The sequence below is a fragment of the Nicotiana tabacum genome, chromosome 15 (assembly GCF_000715075.1).
Source record: "Nicotiana tabacum cultivar K326 chromosome 15, ASM71507v2, whole genome shotgun sequence".
Lineage (NCBI taxonomy): Eukaryota > Viridiplantae > Streptophyta > Magnoliopsida > Solanales > Solanaceae > Nicotiana > Nicotiana tabacum.
In genome coordinates, this window is record NC_134094.1 from 18,777,318 (window position 1) to 18,796,289 (window position 18,972).

Here is an 18,972-nt window from a genome sequence, read left to right on the forward strand (position 1 = left end):
ACCCTCAATGCCCTTTCCACATTCGACACTCTGAACTCTGCCAGTGAGCTTCTTGAGTTCTTCCGCCATGTTCTTGATGAGTAGGTCCTTCTCGGTGGATTCCGATATATATAGGGCTTGTTGTGGGATGTGGGTTAAAGTTTCCACATATATGGGATTTCTTTGGTGGACTCCGAGAATCTGGGCGTAATGGTGGTCATTGGTTGAGTTTTGTGGATCAGGAGTAGGTTGTGGTGCATTTTGAGGGGTATGGTATCTGGTTGTTTGTGGGTATTAAGTTGGATGGTGATGGTGTTGTTGAGGAGTAGATACCAGTGGAGGGTTGTGGTTCTGAGGAGGTGTGGCGTATTGATGTGGTGCGAGAGGATTTGGTGGTGGGTTTTGATTCTGTATGTTTTGGGGATGTGTCGGGTTTTGGGCGTTTGTGTTTTGTTGGTTGATATCAGGGACGTTTAAAGTGAGGGAAAGGTTTGCCAAGTTCTGGACCTGCTCAAGTTCCCCTTGTAGCTCCAATATTTTCTATCCCAGACGTAGGACCAATTCAGTTTGTGCTGGAGTACTCCGACCGTCCGAAGTTTCAACGTTCTCTACATTGTCCTTTCTGATACCGCTTAAATTGTCCATTTTTCCCTTCCCTTTGCTTTTGCCTTTAGGATCACTTGGTGGAGGAGGAGGTAGAGGACCTCTGGATCTAGTATGATATGCGGATGATGCCAGTATACATGAACCAACCTTGGGGAATGGGAATAATCAAAAGAAAGAAAAACAAAAGGTAACCAAGTCAGTAAGGGATATTGAAAGAATGTTTGCAATATTAAACATGCTTTGCAAAACCAAATTCACGTCCTAATTTGGGGGACCTTGTTATGCCTGAGGTATGCCTAAGCAACACATAGACTTGGAGAAAATTGATGCCAATAATTGTGTCATTTCATTAATGCTAAAATGAATCAAATCCTTACTAAAACTACAATAATAAGAAAGTTACTAATGACATTTGCCTTATTACAATCGAAATCTAAAACTAAGCTGAAAAGCAGTAAAGAACATCATTTCCTAATCTACTTGGTCCTAGAAGGACCTTCCCCATGCTTGGCGCTCTTGACTCCATAAATCAGATTCCCCAGGTCGCGCATATCCAACAAAAGGTAAGCCTTTGCTAGATGCCCCCTTCATTGCCATCCGTGTTCTGACAATGTGAAAGCCTCTTTCTCATTTTTCCCTCAAGCTCCATCAACCCTTGCTCCAAAAATTCTAATATTTTAGTTGATTTAGTGGCGGTTTCCCTCCATTCGTTGATTGCTTCCATATCCACTTTGTGTTGTTCTAGATGACTAGCTTCAGACTCGAAGGCCCTTTTGTGTAACCTCCTATACTTGACTTGTGCTTCAGCAATGCCATCTATGATCCTATTTTTCAGATTAATTCCCGGCTTGACGTCTCCTGCTATATCGTCTAGTAACCATGATGGGTAGAAATACACTTGGCCAGCATGATACCTATCTGGCTCAATAGTATCCTTTTCCACAATGACCTTCTGATTCCACATATGTTGTGCCTCGAACTTGAATGGAATAACGTCCCCTTTAAAATCTACTTTGTACTGGACCATGTTGGAAACCCGAGGTATAACTTGTTTTCTTCCCGCTTGTCTCATTACCGTTATAGGAGCATAAGGATAGATTCCCCTCAACCCGATTAGTATTAGGTGAGTAGTCTCTCTTGACCTGATGATGAACTTACTGCTAGGAAACCATTCAAACATCCAATGTACCTACTCGTCCGTCAGACCACTGAAGAAACGCACCCAGCTCACAGCATTTCCAGGTTGTGCCAATCTATCTGGGATAAATGCCATTCTCTTTGGGTGATGGTAAGCTATGTAGTCATTCAATGGTCGATGCAGAAGCTCTTGGCAATATTCTCCTTTTTGAAAATGCTCTAATAACCAAACTTGTAGTAACATTTTACAACCTTCGAAGTGCCCGAATCCCTGCTTGCACTGATCTAGAGCGTGGTACATCTCGGCTAGGATCATGGGGATGATGGTATAAGTCTGTCCCTCTATGCCTTCCATCAAAGTCCTGGCGACCATGGCTAAACGGGTATGAATCCTTCCCCATTTCATTGGAAATATCAACAACCCCAAGAAGCAGACAATGAACACATAAACTCAACGGTGCATCCAACCCAAGGAAGTAATGGAAATTTCATAATGATGAAGTCGATATGACTTGCTATGCCCATAACTCTCACAAAGGAATTCAAATGGGATGTATGACTTCTTTAAACAAAGAAACTCATCATGTTTCTTGAAATCCAGAATTTTCAGAAAACCGCGAGGGGTGCGATTCTCTGGCACTAATAACCCTGGACTATCCCACGACAACTTAGCGAGACCTCCTACTTCCTCTAAGAGAGGAGTCATTTCTATGTCACCGAAGCGGAAGACGACCCTTTTCTCATCCCAAAATAAAGTAGCGGCCTCAATCAATGCTCTATTCGGTCGGATGTCTAACAAGGACGGCAAATTACCAAGGACCTTTCTCACATGACTCTTGTCGCTAGGCGCGAGAGTTTTCTACAATCAAGTAGCATAGGAGGGATGTTTTGGACCATGCCGAACCTGGGGACTTCGTGCTTCATTTTTTACAAACTGAGTTAGCCCTTTCCCCCTCCAGATTCGACTATTTACACACTAATGATCAACATATTGGCCTAATTTTCTCCAAGTAATTCACATAATGTGACGGTGTCCATTGGGATTGTGGAAATTCTGTCGGACTTTGGACAAGGCTTATCTTAGCGGGCTATCACGTTAGCAACGTTCTAACCAGTACTAGGTTTAACATGATGAATGTACATTTAATGTTGGAGTGAGGTTTCTAGAATGGCTTAGACTGGTACTCCCAAGTGGACAACTTGAGAGGGAAAGGAACGGGAATGTCGACTGCACCGCTAATCGACTAGTCTACCGCAAATAAGCCTTTCCGATTTAAAAGGGCAATTTTGGAAGAGCACGGACACTTATCAAGTGCCGCTATGTTGATAATCGGCACGAATGGAGTATGATGTGTAGCATGCTTTATGAATAGATAATAACACATTGCCAAGTATTTGCATGATAAATATGTAAAAAGAGGTAAATACAGTATTAAGGTAAAACATGAAAAACATAAAAGAAAGACAAAGGAAGAAGTTAGTCCGTGGAATATATGCGAGAATGTAATAAAGCAAACAAGGGAGTAGGGACGGGAGAGGCATGATATAGCTAATGAAGAGCAGTTAGAGCAACTAAGGGCGAATAGGGAATAGGATGTGCATGTTATAATAAATTTAAGCAAATAAAGGTGGAGAAGGGAAGTGATGTGCATGTTATAACAGGTTTAAACAAGTAAAGGTGAATGGGAAAGGGATATGCATGTAATAGCAAAATTTAACAAATAAAGATGGAAATGTAATGTGCGTTTTATAACAAAGAAAACTAATCCACATAAGCTAAGTTCATTATGGTAAGAGCCTATGTTTCCCCAACAGAGTCGCCATGCTATCGTGCCCCGTTTTCTCGCGAAAGCAAATTTCGACCTGTGACAAATCTTTTAAATGGAGGATAGGTATGAAAAGAGAAGAGTCGCCACCTAATAATTTTTAAGGTGCGTTAGGGCACCTATTATGCAAATGACTCTGTTTGACTAGTCAGCGTCATCAAAGATCGGGTAAGGGCTCAAATTACCTCAAAGAGAAAGTGTTAGGCACTCTTCGAGGTCCACAACTATGGGTCCCGGCCGATCTTAAGACTATGCGAATTATAATTAAGAAATATGATTAAATAAACAAATAGAATAAAAGGTCAAAGAGTTTCAATATAACACAATGAGAATTGGTACAAATCTTAAGGACTATAAGGATACAACTATAACGGTCTATATTAGATGACTAAGTTTATAAAGAGAAAAGGGGGGTCCAAAGATTTTTAGCCTAAAGGATCACCCAGTGCAACATAAATAATAATTCGGGACTCCTTTTAGATAGGAGTTGCTCATATTATTCAGCGGGCACAGACTATCATCTCTTGCTACTCGATTACTATGTTAAAGCGGTTACCTAAAAGCATTCTAATTCAATTCTAAGTCGTACCCTATGCATGCACTACCCGTCCCATACCTATGGTCCCGGAGGTATTGGACCTCTATTTGGGTGGTTCTAGACCTCACTTAGGCTGCTCAGAAAAGTCAAAGCTAGGCGACATACAAAACCACATTGGATTTCATATATAGGCAGTTACGGTTAAAGTTTTCCTCCACACTTAAGCAACAAATACACGCAAGACAAACTTCATGTTAAGCAATTTAGAATTAAGAAACTTAAATTCCTATAGACATGATTTTTACGTGACAGGGCATCAAGGAGAGGCCAAGCGTTGCTCATAGACAGGATTATACGATTTGCATGCTGATTAATGAAATTGCAGATTTTCGGTTATTAAGCCTGTTATGTCTAGGTGACTCGTATAGTAAGGAATAACGAAAGGACCATAGGGAAAATCCCAGAAGTGCATAATAAACCATATTGAGATGTGCAACATTGACTCTTATTAAGACGAAATTGTGTTGTCCTATAGACAAGATCTCTAATGTTTAGCACTTGGAGCTAATTTTATCATTACACTCAACCTTATAGACATGTTTTCTAGGTGAATAGTGCGATGCAGTAACAAATGAGATGATTAAAATCCTATAGGTATGGTTTCTAGTGAACAGTACGAGATAATAGCAAATGAGGTGATCAAAATCCTATAGGCATGATTTCTAATGAATATGCTAAAATGAATTGAAAGAAAGTTCATTGACATTTGTTCCTATAGACAGATTTTCTAGTAACACGTAGAAGTAAGAATAATTGCAGCATTTGAATTCATGTTTGCCAACAGACAGTGTGTATGTATGTGTTTATCCCAATGACATGGTTTCTATAGTGCACATATAGATTGAACGGCACATATAGCAAGTGAATCAATGAGTCCTATAGGTCTACCCCGTTTAGACAAACATTAAGAATCTACCCCTTCCCCGTTTTTACTAACACCCCAATCATTTATACAAAAGTTATTACAGGCCCAATAATGAATAAAATACAAAATGTTATACAAATAATGACAATAGGCCCACAATAGGCCCGAATGAAATACCCAGCACTGTCTGGACCTTCAGCAGTATACCCAGACTTTCAACAAAGAGCCATTTTCATCAACACAGCCCAGAATCCATAGAAGACCTCGAAGCCAAATCACATAATCATATTGCCAAGCATTGAATTACTTAAACCAACCAGCTTACATGTTCATGGGACAATAAGAAGAAGGAACTGGGATAATTCAGGTTCCAGTATTAGGAGAAATGATTAGGGACCCAAATCCTAGTGTGTGTGAGTTCATAAGGGACTCAAAAGGACCCCGGGAAGTGCTCACACTAGGGAGGTCAGCAGTAAAAGTCTTGTTAGCCTTGGCTTTCAGCCGACTAAGAATAAGAAGTTAAGAGAGCACATGTGACAAGTGAAGGAGAGTGAACCAAGTTTAAGAGACAAGAATTGAGGGACGCAAGCATAGTCAAGTTGAGCATATAGAGGAGATAATCGAATAGGTCATAGGATTTAAGAACAAACTTAGTAAAGATTTAGAAATAAGTTCAGCACTTAGCGCATAGGAAGTCACATATTAGCAGAGTTAAGGAAAGAACAAGTTTGCAAGATTGGCAAAAATTATCATACACAGATTCATAATACCAAATAACTGAAAACCTAAAAGGTCCAAATTATGCTAAGTATAGGTCCTAGTGTTAAAAAATAGTCATGTTAATTTAAACATGATAGTGAAGTAGGTTATGACAATTACTGGTGAATCAAGGGAGCCAAAAATATGCTAAAGGGCATATTAACAGAGAAGTAGTCATGGTTGATAAAAAAGATCTTGATACAGGATATAAACATTTTACATAGGCAAGATACCATAACAGAAACTCGTTCTATATAGAAAATACAAACACTTAGGTTTTGAACACAATCGACTAGTTAAACTAAAGAGAGTACAAATTATGCAGATGAAGCATGTTCGAATAACAAAATTGGCATTTTTAGCAGAACTAAACACTAAAAAGATTCTAACTAGGGAAAAGGTCACAAACAGTAGTGGCTCAAAACATATTGACTTAGAAGAATCTAAATTACTTGAATCAGGCTTAGGCACGTTGCGACTAGCAACATTATGAAGTTAAAGGGTTAAAGAGACCTAAAACTGAAGTAAAACAAACAAGAATAACCCAGACAACCCATTAAGTTATGAACCTCAGAAATGAAAACATATGCAAATTTTAGATATAAAAGAATTGAAATTACAAAAGACAGTAACTCACCAATTAAACGAATAACAGTAAAGAATCAAAATTCCACAAGAATCCAAAATCTCAATGCGTCAAAGTTCCCGAGAGCTTCGAAAGAACTCCGCACAATGCTCGCACCAAGAGGAGGTTGAGTAATAATGTCTTAATGGCCTTGGCTTTCAGCCGGCCAGGACATAATATAGAGAATAGCAAAAGCCCCTAATTTTAGTGAAGAATATGTCAATTCAAAAAATCTTTCTCAAAGGGAAATGTGGAGGGGTTTATATAGCAGTAAAAATTGAACGACCACACAAGGAAGCAGAGTAAATCGAACAACAAATATGGAAATAAAGCATGTAAAATCAGTTCAAAATCAATTTAGGAGAGAAATCGGGTAAACCCTAGTTTTTTAGGGAAAGTGTAAATCAACAGAGATCTAAATGACATCGGACTCACATAATATGGTATTCAACGTATGTAGACGAAATAATGCTCAAAATCAAAGATTCAAACCACTTTGGTTCAATTTCAGAAGGTATTGCTTGCCATGTTTAGTCAAGCACCTAGGTAACACCACAAACAGACAACCAGTACCAAAAGGTTTCAAATATGGCAAGAGAATAGTAGTCGAATCCCATTATCAGTGGGATTAGGAGAGGGATTAAGGGGAAACAGCTAGGGTTTAGTGAAGAGGAGATGAGTGATAGAGGGAATAAAGGCGATTATCTTTAGGAAATGGGGTTAGGGTTAGGTTTTGGGGGTATAAGGAAAGGGAGTGGGGGTATTGTGGGTCGTTGATCGCTCTTGATCAACGGTTGAGATTAAAAATGAGCTGGGTCAGATTTTGGACTAGGCAGGGTTTCTTGGGGTAGGGCTTGAGGATTGGGCCATGGATTTGGGTTTGTCTGGTCTGAAAAATAACTCAAACATTGGGCCAGCTTTTAAATAAGAGATTAAAAAGGAAATAATTTAATAAAATAGTTACAGTTTGACAATGGCTTTGACAAGAATTGGGCCAAATCAAATTTTCACAAGAATTCTATTTATTCAAATTAATACTTTAAAAAATGGTAGGAGATTATAAAAAATATAAAAATATCATTTTGACCCTGAATAAAATGACAAATACAATAAAAATGCGAAATATAGGCTATCATTACAAGATTGTGCAAATAACCTAAGAATACCATTATAATTATATAAAATAAAGTAAAAATATTTGAAACATGTATTATGGATGAAAATAATAATTTTAGATGGTTAGATCATCACAAGAATAATTTAAAGGAATAATAACTAAATATTTATATAATTTAAATGCAAAAAAATTAATTTAAAAGCTCTAAATTTTATGGAAAATTATAGAAAATGCTTGTATAGATTTGTAAACTAAATAATGATGCAAAACATGCTATTTTTAAAGTATATAAATATTTTTGAAAAAATATAAGGGCAAAATTGGGTATCAACACACCTTGTGTGTAGATATTAGATGTTGATATTGTTGTACTCGAAGGGAGTTGGAATTGAAGACGTACCTTCGTTCCGGTTGTAGCTGCCTCTTGTTCATAGTAGCCTTAGATTTATAAGAATTTGTTTATGTATATTTCGAGCAGATGATGTATTTATTTCATACCAACTTTGTATACTCTATTCTTAGAAGCTCATGATTTGTACTACCAGTTCTTGGGGAAATGTATTAGTTATATATATTTTCTTTTAATTAATTACCTTATTAATTTTATTGTTGTTAGATAGTTTGTAATTGGCTTACCTAGCGGGTTGGGTTAGGTGCCATCACGACTAGTTGGATTTTTGGTTGTGACAAGGTGGTATCTAAGCTCTAGTTTCATAGGTTCTACTAGTCATGAGCAAGTGTCTAGTAGAGTCTTGCGGATCGATATGATGACGTTCATACCTATCTTTGAGAGGCTACAGGGCATTTAGGATATATACTTCCCATCTTTCTTTGCTTATTGTGTGAAATTGATTCAGCTTGAGACATAACTCTTTGAATTCCTTCCACGCATTCGTATGTGCACATGAGCGCTCGGTATCAGTTTTGCATCGCCGGCTTGTGATTCCATGAATGATGTTTGAGATGTGTATTCCGTGTTCTGGTGATGGGCCAGTTTGGAGGATTTGAGGCCAGGTTTAGACTGCAGCTTAGGCTTGGTAGCTTTAGTTGTAACCTGTACATTTGGACTCATATATCCGGTAATGTCCCTATGAGTGGAATTTGTGGCACGATAAGCGGTGGAATGGACTTGTGATGAGTATGGCGGGATGTGTTAAGACGATTTGAATGTGACGAGAAGTGTTTCCTTGAAATGTAATGAAAGGCCATTGGGTGCTTTATTTTCATTTTGATGTGACGTACAGTCTCGAGTGTGAATGTTTTGAATGATCTTTCACGTTGTTAAATTTTGGAATAAATTAAATTCTCATGACTGGTTAATGAGTTTGGACTTAGAAAGATTAAATGATTTCATAGTAATTGTAACTGTGAACGGGTATAACAAGGTACCAATTTGAGGCTAAGCAGGTGGGTTATCCCCTGCAGAGTAATCTACGTAGGTATGTTCCTTATAATGTGAGTGGAGAGTTTCTTTTCTTCCAGTGGGGCGTATGTGTTTAGATTTGAATTTGAATCTGGTTGAGAAAGTTGACTTGAGTGTTAAGAGAATGAATGCGAGCTTAGGGGATGATTTGGGTTATTTTTATGGTTGGCATTGCATGAGCTTAAGGAGAATTTTCTTTGTATTGACTACGATATTATGATAGTAATAGACTATGGATATTGTAAGTTATCGAGTGTTTAAATTTATGGCTTTGAGCCAAGTGGGGGAGTCTACTATTGACAATTCAATTCATGGTTATGTGTCAAATTTTTGTTTTGTCCTGAGGCATACTTGGGAATCAATGATGACTTGTAGAGGTGGAGTTTGAGAATGATTCGAATAAGGAAAATCATGGATACAGGCTACATTATGCTTTATGAGTATACGAAAATCATGGGATGAGTGAGTTGTTATTTGTGAATGATGTAGTGTGCACGGAGTATGAATTTGATCGGTGGTCTTAAGGGATGATCACCTCTTTGAGTGATGTTGTGCTAATAAGGCACGTGTCTTTTAGCCCATTTGGGCGGTGTAATTTGGATTTGAACAAAGTGAGTGACTCTCGAGAAAGTTCTAATATGTTAGAGATTTATATATAACAATTGAGAATTTCTCCGGACTTGTGTATGGATAAAATCTGAGATTTGTATTTGATGGTGCCTGGACTTGCAGAAATTCTGTATGACTATGGATTCTACATTTTAGTATAAGGAAGGTAAGAAAAATAATTCTAAATTAACATAAGGTATTTTCAGAATGAGTGTTACAGTTGTGGTATTTATGGAGGTGCTCAAGAAGAATACCGCTGCTTATGGGCCGTAGGAAATTATGGTTCTATGCTAAGGTTTGTGGGGTGAGTTGTGGTTAATGATTGTGGTGTTTTAGCAAGGAGAAGTATCAATCTAAAGACAAATTCGGAAGGCAGTCGGAGAAATAAGATGACTGGATAGTAGACCGGACCAGTATAGTAATGGTAAGATCGGTCCTTTAGGTAATTACGATATGGTAAGACTTTACAGATGTTTTGGTGGCAATATATTTGGGTTTGGTGACCTGCGTGGCTAGGTCAAGTTAGAGGAATTTAGTTCTAATAGCTTGGTTATGTGAAAATGGATTTCAAAGTGTTCTTGATAGTTTCTACCATAGTTTGAAATGGATATTTTCTACCGGTGTGGGGAACGTATTGTGCATTGTGATTTCCTCCAGGAAAGAAGCAAGAGAAAGGTTTCTAATTAATAGGGTATGCAAATTGTTGGTGACTCAAAGTTGATAATGAGATTCTTTTGCTTGTCACATGATGGCATGATAGATGCGGTGTATTGTGCGGGATTAAAATCTACATATACGAGATGGTAGTTCAGTCTTGAAGGGAAGGTCCCGCATTTTGGACAACATGGTCAACTTTAGATATTTAGACGAATGTTATAACTGCTCGGTAATCCCTAGGAAAGGTGCGCATTTCAAAAAGCACAGTGTGTTTTGATGTCATTGGTATTGCGGTACTCACCTGGTTGATAGACTGCTGATATTCAAATTATTACTATGTGGCACGGAAGAATTATGGAAATATTCCAAGTGGGATGATCGTGCATTAAGGATGTGATAGTCATTCGGGTGGTGGAGATTGGATCAGAAATGGTGATTCGTGTGTTCTAGGGATTTGAAGACTGGGAGTTTTCAGGAGCATATTGTTTCATGGTTGTGGACTATGAAGTAGTGGCCGAAGCCAGCCAGATGATAGTCTGTATTGTGATTTCAGTTATTGTGGATTATTGGAGGGTTATTTATCTATTTGTGGGTAACTAGAACTGATTTGGGGGTCCATCGGTAGGCCCAATTAGGATGTGTATTCTACACCGAGTCGGATTGGTTGGCTCCATACTGCTATTGTTGAGGGATGTGCCATTCGGTTGATGTTGAGCTTATTCGTATTCTGAACTAATCTGTGAGTTACTCTTTTATGATAAGAAGAGTTGTGATTCAGTGGTTATGCACATATGGTGCGGTTCTATTAGGGGCCTTATGGCGAAATTCGAGCGAGATGAGTATTTGGGTATTGCATGATCGATTGCGTATTGGTTATGTTCTTTCAGGTTTTGTATGGCATTGTGTCATTTGCATATCCGTGGTTATTGATGCTGAGCAGGGTGACTCGAAGTATATAATATGGACCGGTATTTGGATGGGGTCACGCATTGCAGCGGATTTATGTAAAGGTATGTACCTTGTGTTAGAATAGTATGATAGTTCTACGGTGTGTGATGGATTTCCAACATTTCATTGTGGCAGTACGTGTTAATCTTGCAGGGCAGTTCTCTCATTTGAGTCATTTCTCATGACTTAGTACATTTGAATTGTTGCGTATTGGCGCACGGATGGCGTAGTTTGTGAATCTGAGTTATATTGGTGTGGCATGTCTGTGGGATAGTTGTGTTTAATAATATATGGTCATTGGACCTAGAATGAGTACTATTAGGTTTGAAACGGTATATTCAGGAGGATAATATTGAAATTCGTCTTAGAAAGTGATTATGGTTCTGGTTGGGGTGAGAGAGCTCCATGACTTGTTGATCTGATAAGAGGTCCTAAGATTTCTGCGTGCTTCTTTCATTATCAGCAGTATATGAAGGTTTTGGAATGAGGTTTTGTTTGATATGAGGTTTAATACCAGTGCCGGGTTAGCTGGAGTAGTTATTGTGATCGGGGATGGTACTGCGAGCATGCGAGTTGTGTGGTATGTTATGTGATTATATCTGGGGTTATGGTCATGGCTCAATGCAGCTTGTTCAGACTTATACAGTGTGTAACTGTGAGATTCGGGTCTTGTAAGAAATTCCGAAGGTTGGGAATTGAATTTTAAGGTTTTTGGGCAAAGGTTAAATTAAGGATTTTCAGTTGTATTGTGTTGACAGGCCTATGTGGAATAGGGTGACGTGGGATCACCCCCGGGTACGTGTGTGGAAATATGTAATAGTGATTTTATTGCTAGGAAACAACTCTTGGCACATTCGAGGACAAACGTATGTTTAAGTGGGGGAGAATGTAACGACCTGGCCGGTAGTTTTGAGTATTACAGCCCCGCTCCCCCATTTACTGCTCTATTCGTGCTTTATAGATGTATTATGACCTATCGGATTAGTTAGTTCGGGTCCGAAAGGATTTTGAAATGAATTGAGACACTTAGTCTCATAATGGAAAGCTTGAGTTGGAAAAGTTGATCGGATGTTGGCTTATGTGTAAACGACCTCGGATTTGAATTCTGATGATTTCAATAGCTCCGTATCGTGATTTTGGACTTAAGAGCGTATCCGGAAATTTATTTGGAGGTCCGTAGTGGAATTAGGCTTGAAATGGATAAAGTTGAATTTTTGGGAAGTTTGACCGGAGGTTGACTATTTGATATCGGGGTTGGAATCCGATTCTGGAAATGGGAATAGCTTCGTTATGTCATTTATGACTTGTGTGTAAACTTTGAAGTCAATCCGGATTGATTTGATTTGTTTCGGCACAAGATATAGAATTTGAAAGTTCTAAGTTTATAGATTTTGAATTGGGGTATGATTCGTCGCTTATATATTGTTTGATATGATTTGAGGCCTTGAGTAGGTCCGTGGTATGTTTTAGGACTTGTTGGTGTATTTAGTTGAGGTCCCGGAGGCCTCGGGCGAGTTCCAGATGATTAACAGATCAAAAATTGGAGTTGTGAGGTTGCTGAAGCTGTAGCCCTTCTGGTGTGATCGCACCTGCGAGGGTCATGGCCGCAGGTGCGGAGTTGGAGGGTGTCAGCAAAGGTCCCAGGTGCGATGGGATTTCTGTACCTGCGATTGCTCAGATGCGGGCAAGGATTCGCAGAAGCAGAAAATGGTGCGGAAGCCTGGCAGCGCATGTGTGACTTTTTTTCTGCATAAGCAAGTGCGAGCCCAGGCTCCGCAGGTGCGAAAAGCCTGGGCAGAACCCTTTAAGTTCGAGGGTTCGATATTTTCACCAATTTTAGAATTTTGGAGCTCGGTTTGGGCAATTGTGGAGAGGAATTTTTCCACACAACTTAGGGTAAGGTTTCTTGACTCCATTATGATTATATTTCATGAATTAATTTTCATTTTTGGTTTAAGTTTATCGAATCTTCAAGAGAAATCGAAGGAAATTCCTATAATTTCGTAAAACAAATTTTTGAGTTTTGAACATCGATTTGGAGTCGGAAGTGAGTGAAATTAGTATGGTTGAACTTGTAATTGGATGGGTTGTCACATTTTTTGAGTTTCGTCGGATTCCGAGACGTGGGCCCCACAGACGATATTTGGAGTGTAATTTCGGATTTTGTGGTAAAATATTAGTATTTTGATATGGAATTAAATCCTATAAATTGTGTGGACTGAATCAAATTTATTGAGGCTATATTCGAGCCGTTCAGAAGTTGATACGCGTAGAATGAGATTTCTGGAGCATTTTGATCTTGCTCAGAATTGGATTCGTCTTGTTCGAGGTAAGTAACTCTTCTAATCTTGGAGCTAAAGGTATGAACCCTGAATATATGTATTATGTGATGTGTTGGAAGGTGACGCACATGCTAGGTGACAGGCGTGTGGGCGTGCACCGTAGAAATTGTAACATAATTAGTTCCGTGGAATTTTGTAGTCATAATCTTGGCATTTTTTATGTAGTTTTATGTGTTAAAGAAATTGTGTTGTGAATCATATTAAAAATCATGTTGAGGCTATGTGCCAGTATTATTGAGTCCCACAGAGGTCATATTGCTGTGAATTATCTGTTTAAATTGAAATTTCATACTCAGTCATATTCATTTCATTGCATATCATATCCCAGTCTCTGTTGTTATTTATTGATACATCATATTATCATTTTCGGGCTATTTTTATGATATTGTGAGCCCATGAGAGAGAGACTGGAGGGATTGATAACTGAGTGAGATCGAGGGCCTGATTGATTCTGATATTGATACTGATTTATGATAGTGCTTGAGCTGAAGGATCCCCTTCGGAGTCTGCACACAACCCCAGTGAGCGCGGTTGATATAATAATGAGATGGATTTTCTCCACAGGGCTGGATTGGCCTTCCTCGATACTGGGTGACTTATAGTCAGTGATGTATATGTTCTGGGATGGATCTTCCCTGGGCCGCATGGGCCATATATACAGTACCGAGTGGTTAAGTATTTGAGAGTGTGAACCTTGAGATGGATCTTCTCCACAGGGCTGGATTGGCCTTCCTTGGTACTGGGTGACTTATAGTCATGATGTATATATTCCGAGATGGATCTTTCCTGAGCCGTATGGGCCATATACAGTACTGAGTGGCTGAGTATTCGAGAGTGTGAGCACATGAGGCTGTCACCATGGTGCATCGCATACAACATTGCATTGACATGCACTCATGACATACAGTCATAGAGATGTATTTTCCTCATGATGTACGATATCACGTCATTCATGATTTCTCACATATGTTGACATATAGACATAGTGATGCATTTGTTTTACACTGGTTATTTGGAAAGAAAATGAGACATCTTAATTGCCATTGGAAGGATTTTTGGAACAATTAATGTTTTCAAACTTACTCATATTTTTGGCAACTTCGGTAAACAATTTGGGTTTTCACTGATGTACTTGAAAGGAAGAACTACTTTTAGAAATCATGATTTAACTGAGCATTTTATCTTTGAGATGCTTCTTGTATTACTTGCTTTGCGTTGATATGGACCATTATGGACTATTGGTTTTGGACCTGACCTTGGTACAAGCTCGTCACTACTTTCAACCTATGGTTAGGTTTGTAACTTATTGAGTACATGAGATCGGTTGTACTCATACTATACTTCTGTACCTTGCGTGCATATATTGGATGTTGATATTGTTTTACTCGGCGGGAGCTGGAATTGAAGACGTACCTGCGTTCCTGTTGTAGCTGCCTCTTGTTCATAAGAATTTGTTTATGTACATTTCGAACAGATGATGTATTTATTTCTACAGGTTAACACTGTCAAATACTCAACCACTCGGTACTGTAAATGGCCCATACGACCCAGGGAAGATCCATCCCAGAACATATACATCACTGACTATAAGTCACCCAGTGCCGAGGAAGGGCTGGATTGGCCTTCCTCGGTACTGGGTGACTTATAGTCATGATGTATATGTTCAGAGATGGATCTTCCCTTGGCCGTATGGGCCATATACAGTACCGAGTGGTTGAGTATTCGAGAGTGTGAGCGCATGAGGTTGTCAGCATGGTGCATCGCACACAGCATTGCATTGACATGCACACATGACATACATGCATAGAGATGTATTTTCCTCATGATGTACGGTATCACGTTATTCATGATTTCTCACACATGTTGACATATATGCATAGTGATGCATTTGTTTTACACTGGTTATCTGGAAAGAAAATGAGACATCTTAATTACCATTGGAAGGAATTTTGGGACAATTAATATTTTCAAACTTACTCATATTTTTGGCAATTTCGGTAAATGATTTGGGTTTTCACTGATGTACTTGAAAGGAAAAACTACTTTTAGAAATCATGATTTAGCTGAGCATTTTATCTTTGAGTTTCTTCTTGTATTACTTGCTTTGCGTTAATATGGACCGTTATAGACTATTGGTTTTGGACCTGACCTTGGTACAAGCTCGTCACTAGTTTCAGCCTAAGGTTAGGTTTGTAACTTATTGAGTACATAGGGTCGGTTGTAGTCATATTACACTTCTGCACTTTGCGTGCAGATATTGGATGTTGATATTGTTGTACTCGACGAGAGCTGGAATTGAAGACGTACCTGCGTTCTGGTTGTAGCTGCCTCTTGTTCATAAGAATTTGTTTTTGTACATTTCGAACAGATGATGTATTTATTTCATACCAGCTTTGTATACTCTATTCTTAGAAGCTCATGATTTGTACTACCAGTTCTTGGGGAAATGTATTAGTTTTATATATTTTCTTTTAGTTAATTGCCTTATTAATTTTATTGGTATTGAATAGTTGGTAATTGGCTTACCTAGCGGGTTGGGTTAGGTGCCATCACGACTAATTGAATTTTGGGTCGTGACAATATCAGATAATACTTTTCTTTCCGTACAATTTTCAATCAGTTTACACTCTGTTTATCTTTCTGTTTAGTTTCGCTCTGCTCTTCGACTTTCTTGCTGCTACTAATTTGCATTTGATCACTTCCAGGTGAGATCAGTTTACACTGTATTATTTTCATAATCTCTGTGCTCTCCTCTTTTTATGTGCATAGCTTATGTGTTTCTGTTTTAGCCTCTGCCTGTAGGTGTTTGAGAAAATTATTCAATGAATTAGGCTTTTCTCCTGTAGCGGGATGTATTTATCAAATTTGAGGCGAAGCATTTAGACATTCCTTAAATTTTTGAACTAAAAATTAGCAAGAAATTACGTTGAACTACTATATATTAAAATCTTGGAGGAGAAAAAATAAAGATAAAAATTATGAAAAAAAAACTAAAATTGCATAAAGAAAATGATAGAATAATTTGTAGGAACCTTTGATTATGTGATACAGTGCATTTGGACTGATGTTCCACCTTACCTATAGAGAAAATGAGTTTGACTTTTAAAATTTCCATAATTAGTTAAATTTAACTACTTTATATAGGAGAAATTATTTTACATGGTGATTTCCACCAAACTCGTCTTAAATTATTTGAACGAGTAATTTTTATAGTTCAGATGATCATTGGCTTTTAGCTCTGAGTGGAGTGACATTAACTTGAAAGCTTTTATGAATATTCGGACATTGGAGTTTTAGCGAAAACAGTGGTTTGCCTATTTTGCTTTAATGACTGACGCACACTATCTGCAGGTTTCCGGAATTAACGTCTGACTACACCGTCTAACTATGTTGGCTTTGCGAGGTAAGCTAATAGAAAGCATCAGCTCCCCACAAAATTATTAAATTTTGCCTTTCAGTTAATATCTTTTTGGAGAAAGGGTGTAGTTTGTTTTTTAACACTGGTTACATTGCATGAGTATAGACGTCGGGTGATGAAAAAGGTGTGCCTATATCACGTTCAGGACAAAAGAACAAAAGTCCATGACTGGCAGATAGAAGTGCTGAAATGAAACTCAATCGTCGTAAAAAATATAAGGAAATATCAACGGATAGAAAGGAAACATTATTGTTAAACTGGCGTACGAAAGAATTCGATTCAAGAAAACGTCTTCCGAAAAGTTGTACCCTGGATAACTCAGTCAAATCAACATCTCTAAATAATTTGACGCTTCAAAGGTAGAGTGCTCTCATAATAAGAGATTTTGCTCTTTCTTCAAAACAAGGTTAGCAAATTAAACTTTCGCTCTTTCTATTTAAACGAAGTCAGTTTAAACTAAACATGTTTAGTTGCTAAAAGTAAAGTTAGTACTTTACCTGCCGCTTATGCGAAAGGAAAAAAGTTTAGTTGGTCGTTTTTCCATCTTCGAAACAGGCGAATTTAAGAAGCATATTATTTTAATAAAATTTCTACTGCCCTAAAATATTTACTTATGTAATTCATAATTGCGTCTATATGAGGATCCACATCAGGTACATCTAATGAACGATGTCGTGTTGGTTTAAAGAATGTAGCAAATATAGGTTTGTACCGGTCTCAAGTTAGAATAGTATTCGTTATCTTCCTTTGGAGTGAAAATTAACTTCTAATCATTTCCGTAATATTCAGGGGTTAGACTACATAGAAGAGCCCCGCTGCACGTCACTGGTTCACAAACCGAATAAGTTGCTCTCAAAGTTGTCCCAAATTGAAAATTATGTGCTGCAAAAAGATTTCAATATGAACCCCTGGATTCTGTTGCAATAAAGGTTCAATCAAGCTTACTTCACATGAAATGCCTACTAAGCTACGAAAATTATTTCTGGGTACTACTGAAGAGTCTGACCATTTCCGAACGTATGTTAGGACATACAATAACATGTTTGCATTTACTTCGCTCCTCGTAAAATATGACAAAGACTTAGATAAGAAAAATCATGGTATCTTTACATTTAGAGTTCAAGAAAAAATATACCACTTTATAGATGATTTATACCCTGTTAGTGAGAAAGGAAGAAATTTACAGTTATACTTCTATGGAAATGAAAATGAGGTAGCAATCAGAATTTCTTGTTCAACTAGAGTACACGAGTCGATCAAAAGAAAATTGATGAATACACTACAAAATAATCCGTATAGTGTTTTCTTGAAATCTTTGGCAGATGTTCCAGAATTATCGAACTTTTATATTGCGCTCAAATGTGACTCAGGTTTAGATTAGCGAGTATATAACCTACCTACTGCATATTAAGTTTCAGCAATAATGGTGGAAGAAGGTGTTCATATTTCCACACCTCACATTCGAATTTATACTCGCAGCAATAAAAAACAATTAGTCAACTATTACTATGGATGTTATGATATGTTGCAGTACCCACTATTATTTCCATATGGTCAAGGTGGGTGGCACTGTGGTATAAAGAAAATAGTACAACCAAAGAATACTACTAGATGTTATGTCTACTGTGAAGCGGAAAATTTACCAAGTGTTGCAAACATGTGTTCAATTGATAATTTTCTTGATATGGAAGCTCAGGTACTAGAACAACAACGGACAAAAAAGAAATATTGTCTCTTGTCGTGAATATTATTGTAATAAAATTCAAATAAGAGATGATGAGACAGATAAAATCTTACATACTGGAAGGATATTCCAACGATATCTCGTAGATGTATTCATAAAACTTGAAACACAACGACTAGACTTTTTCTCCTTCAATCCAGACTTGTTTAGAATTGAAGTTTTGCAGGGTATTCTGGATGTCTTAAGACATGGTGAAAGATATGCTTCTAGAGTTGGAAAACAAACTTTCCTTCCTGTTACATTTACAGGGGGCCAAGAGATATGCGCCGACGATATGTGGATGCTATTCCTTTGATACAACATTTTGGAGCACCTGACT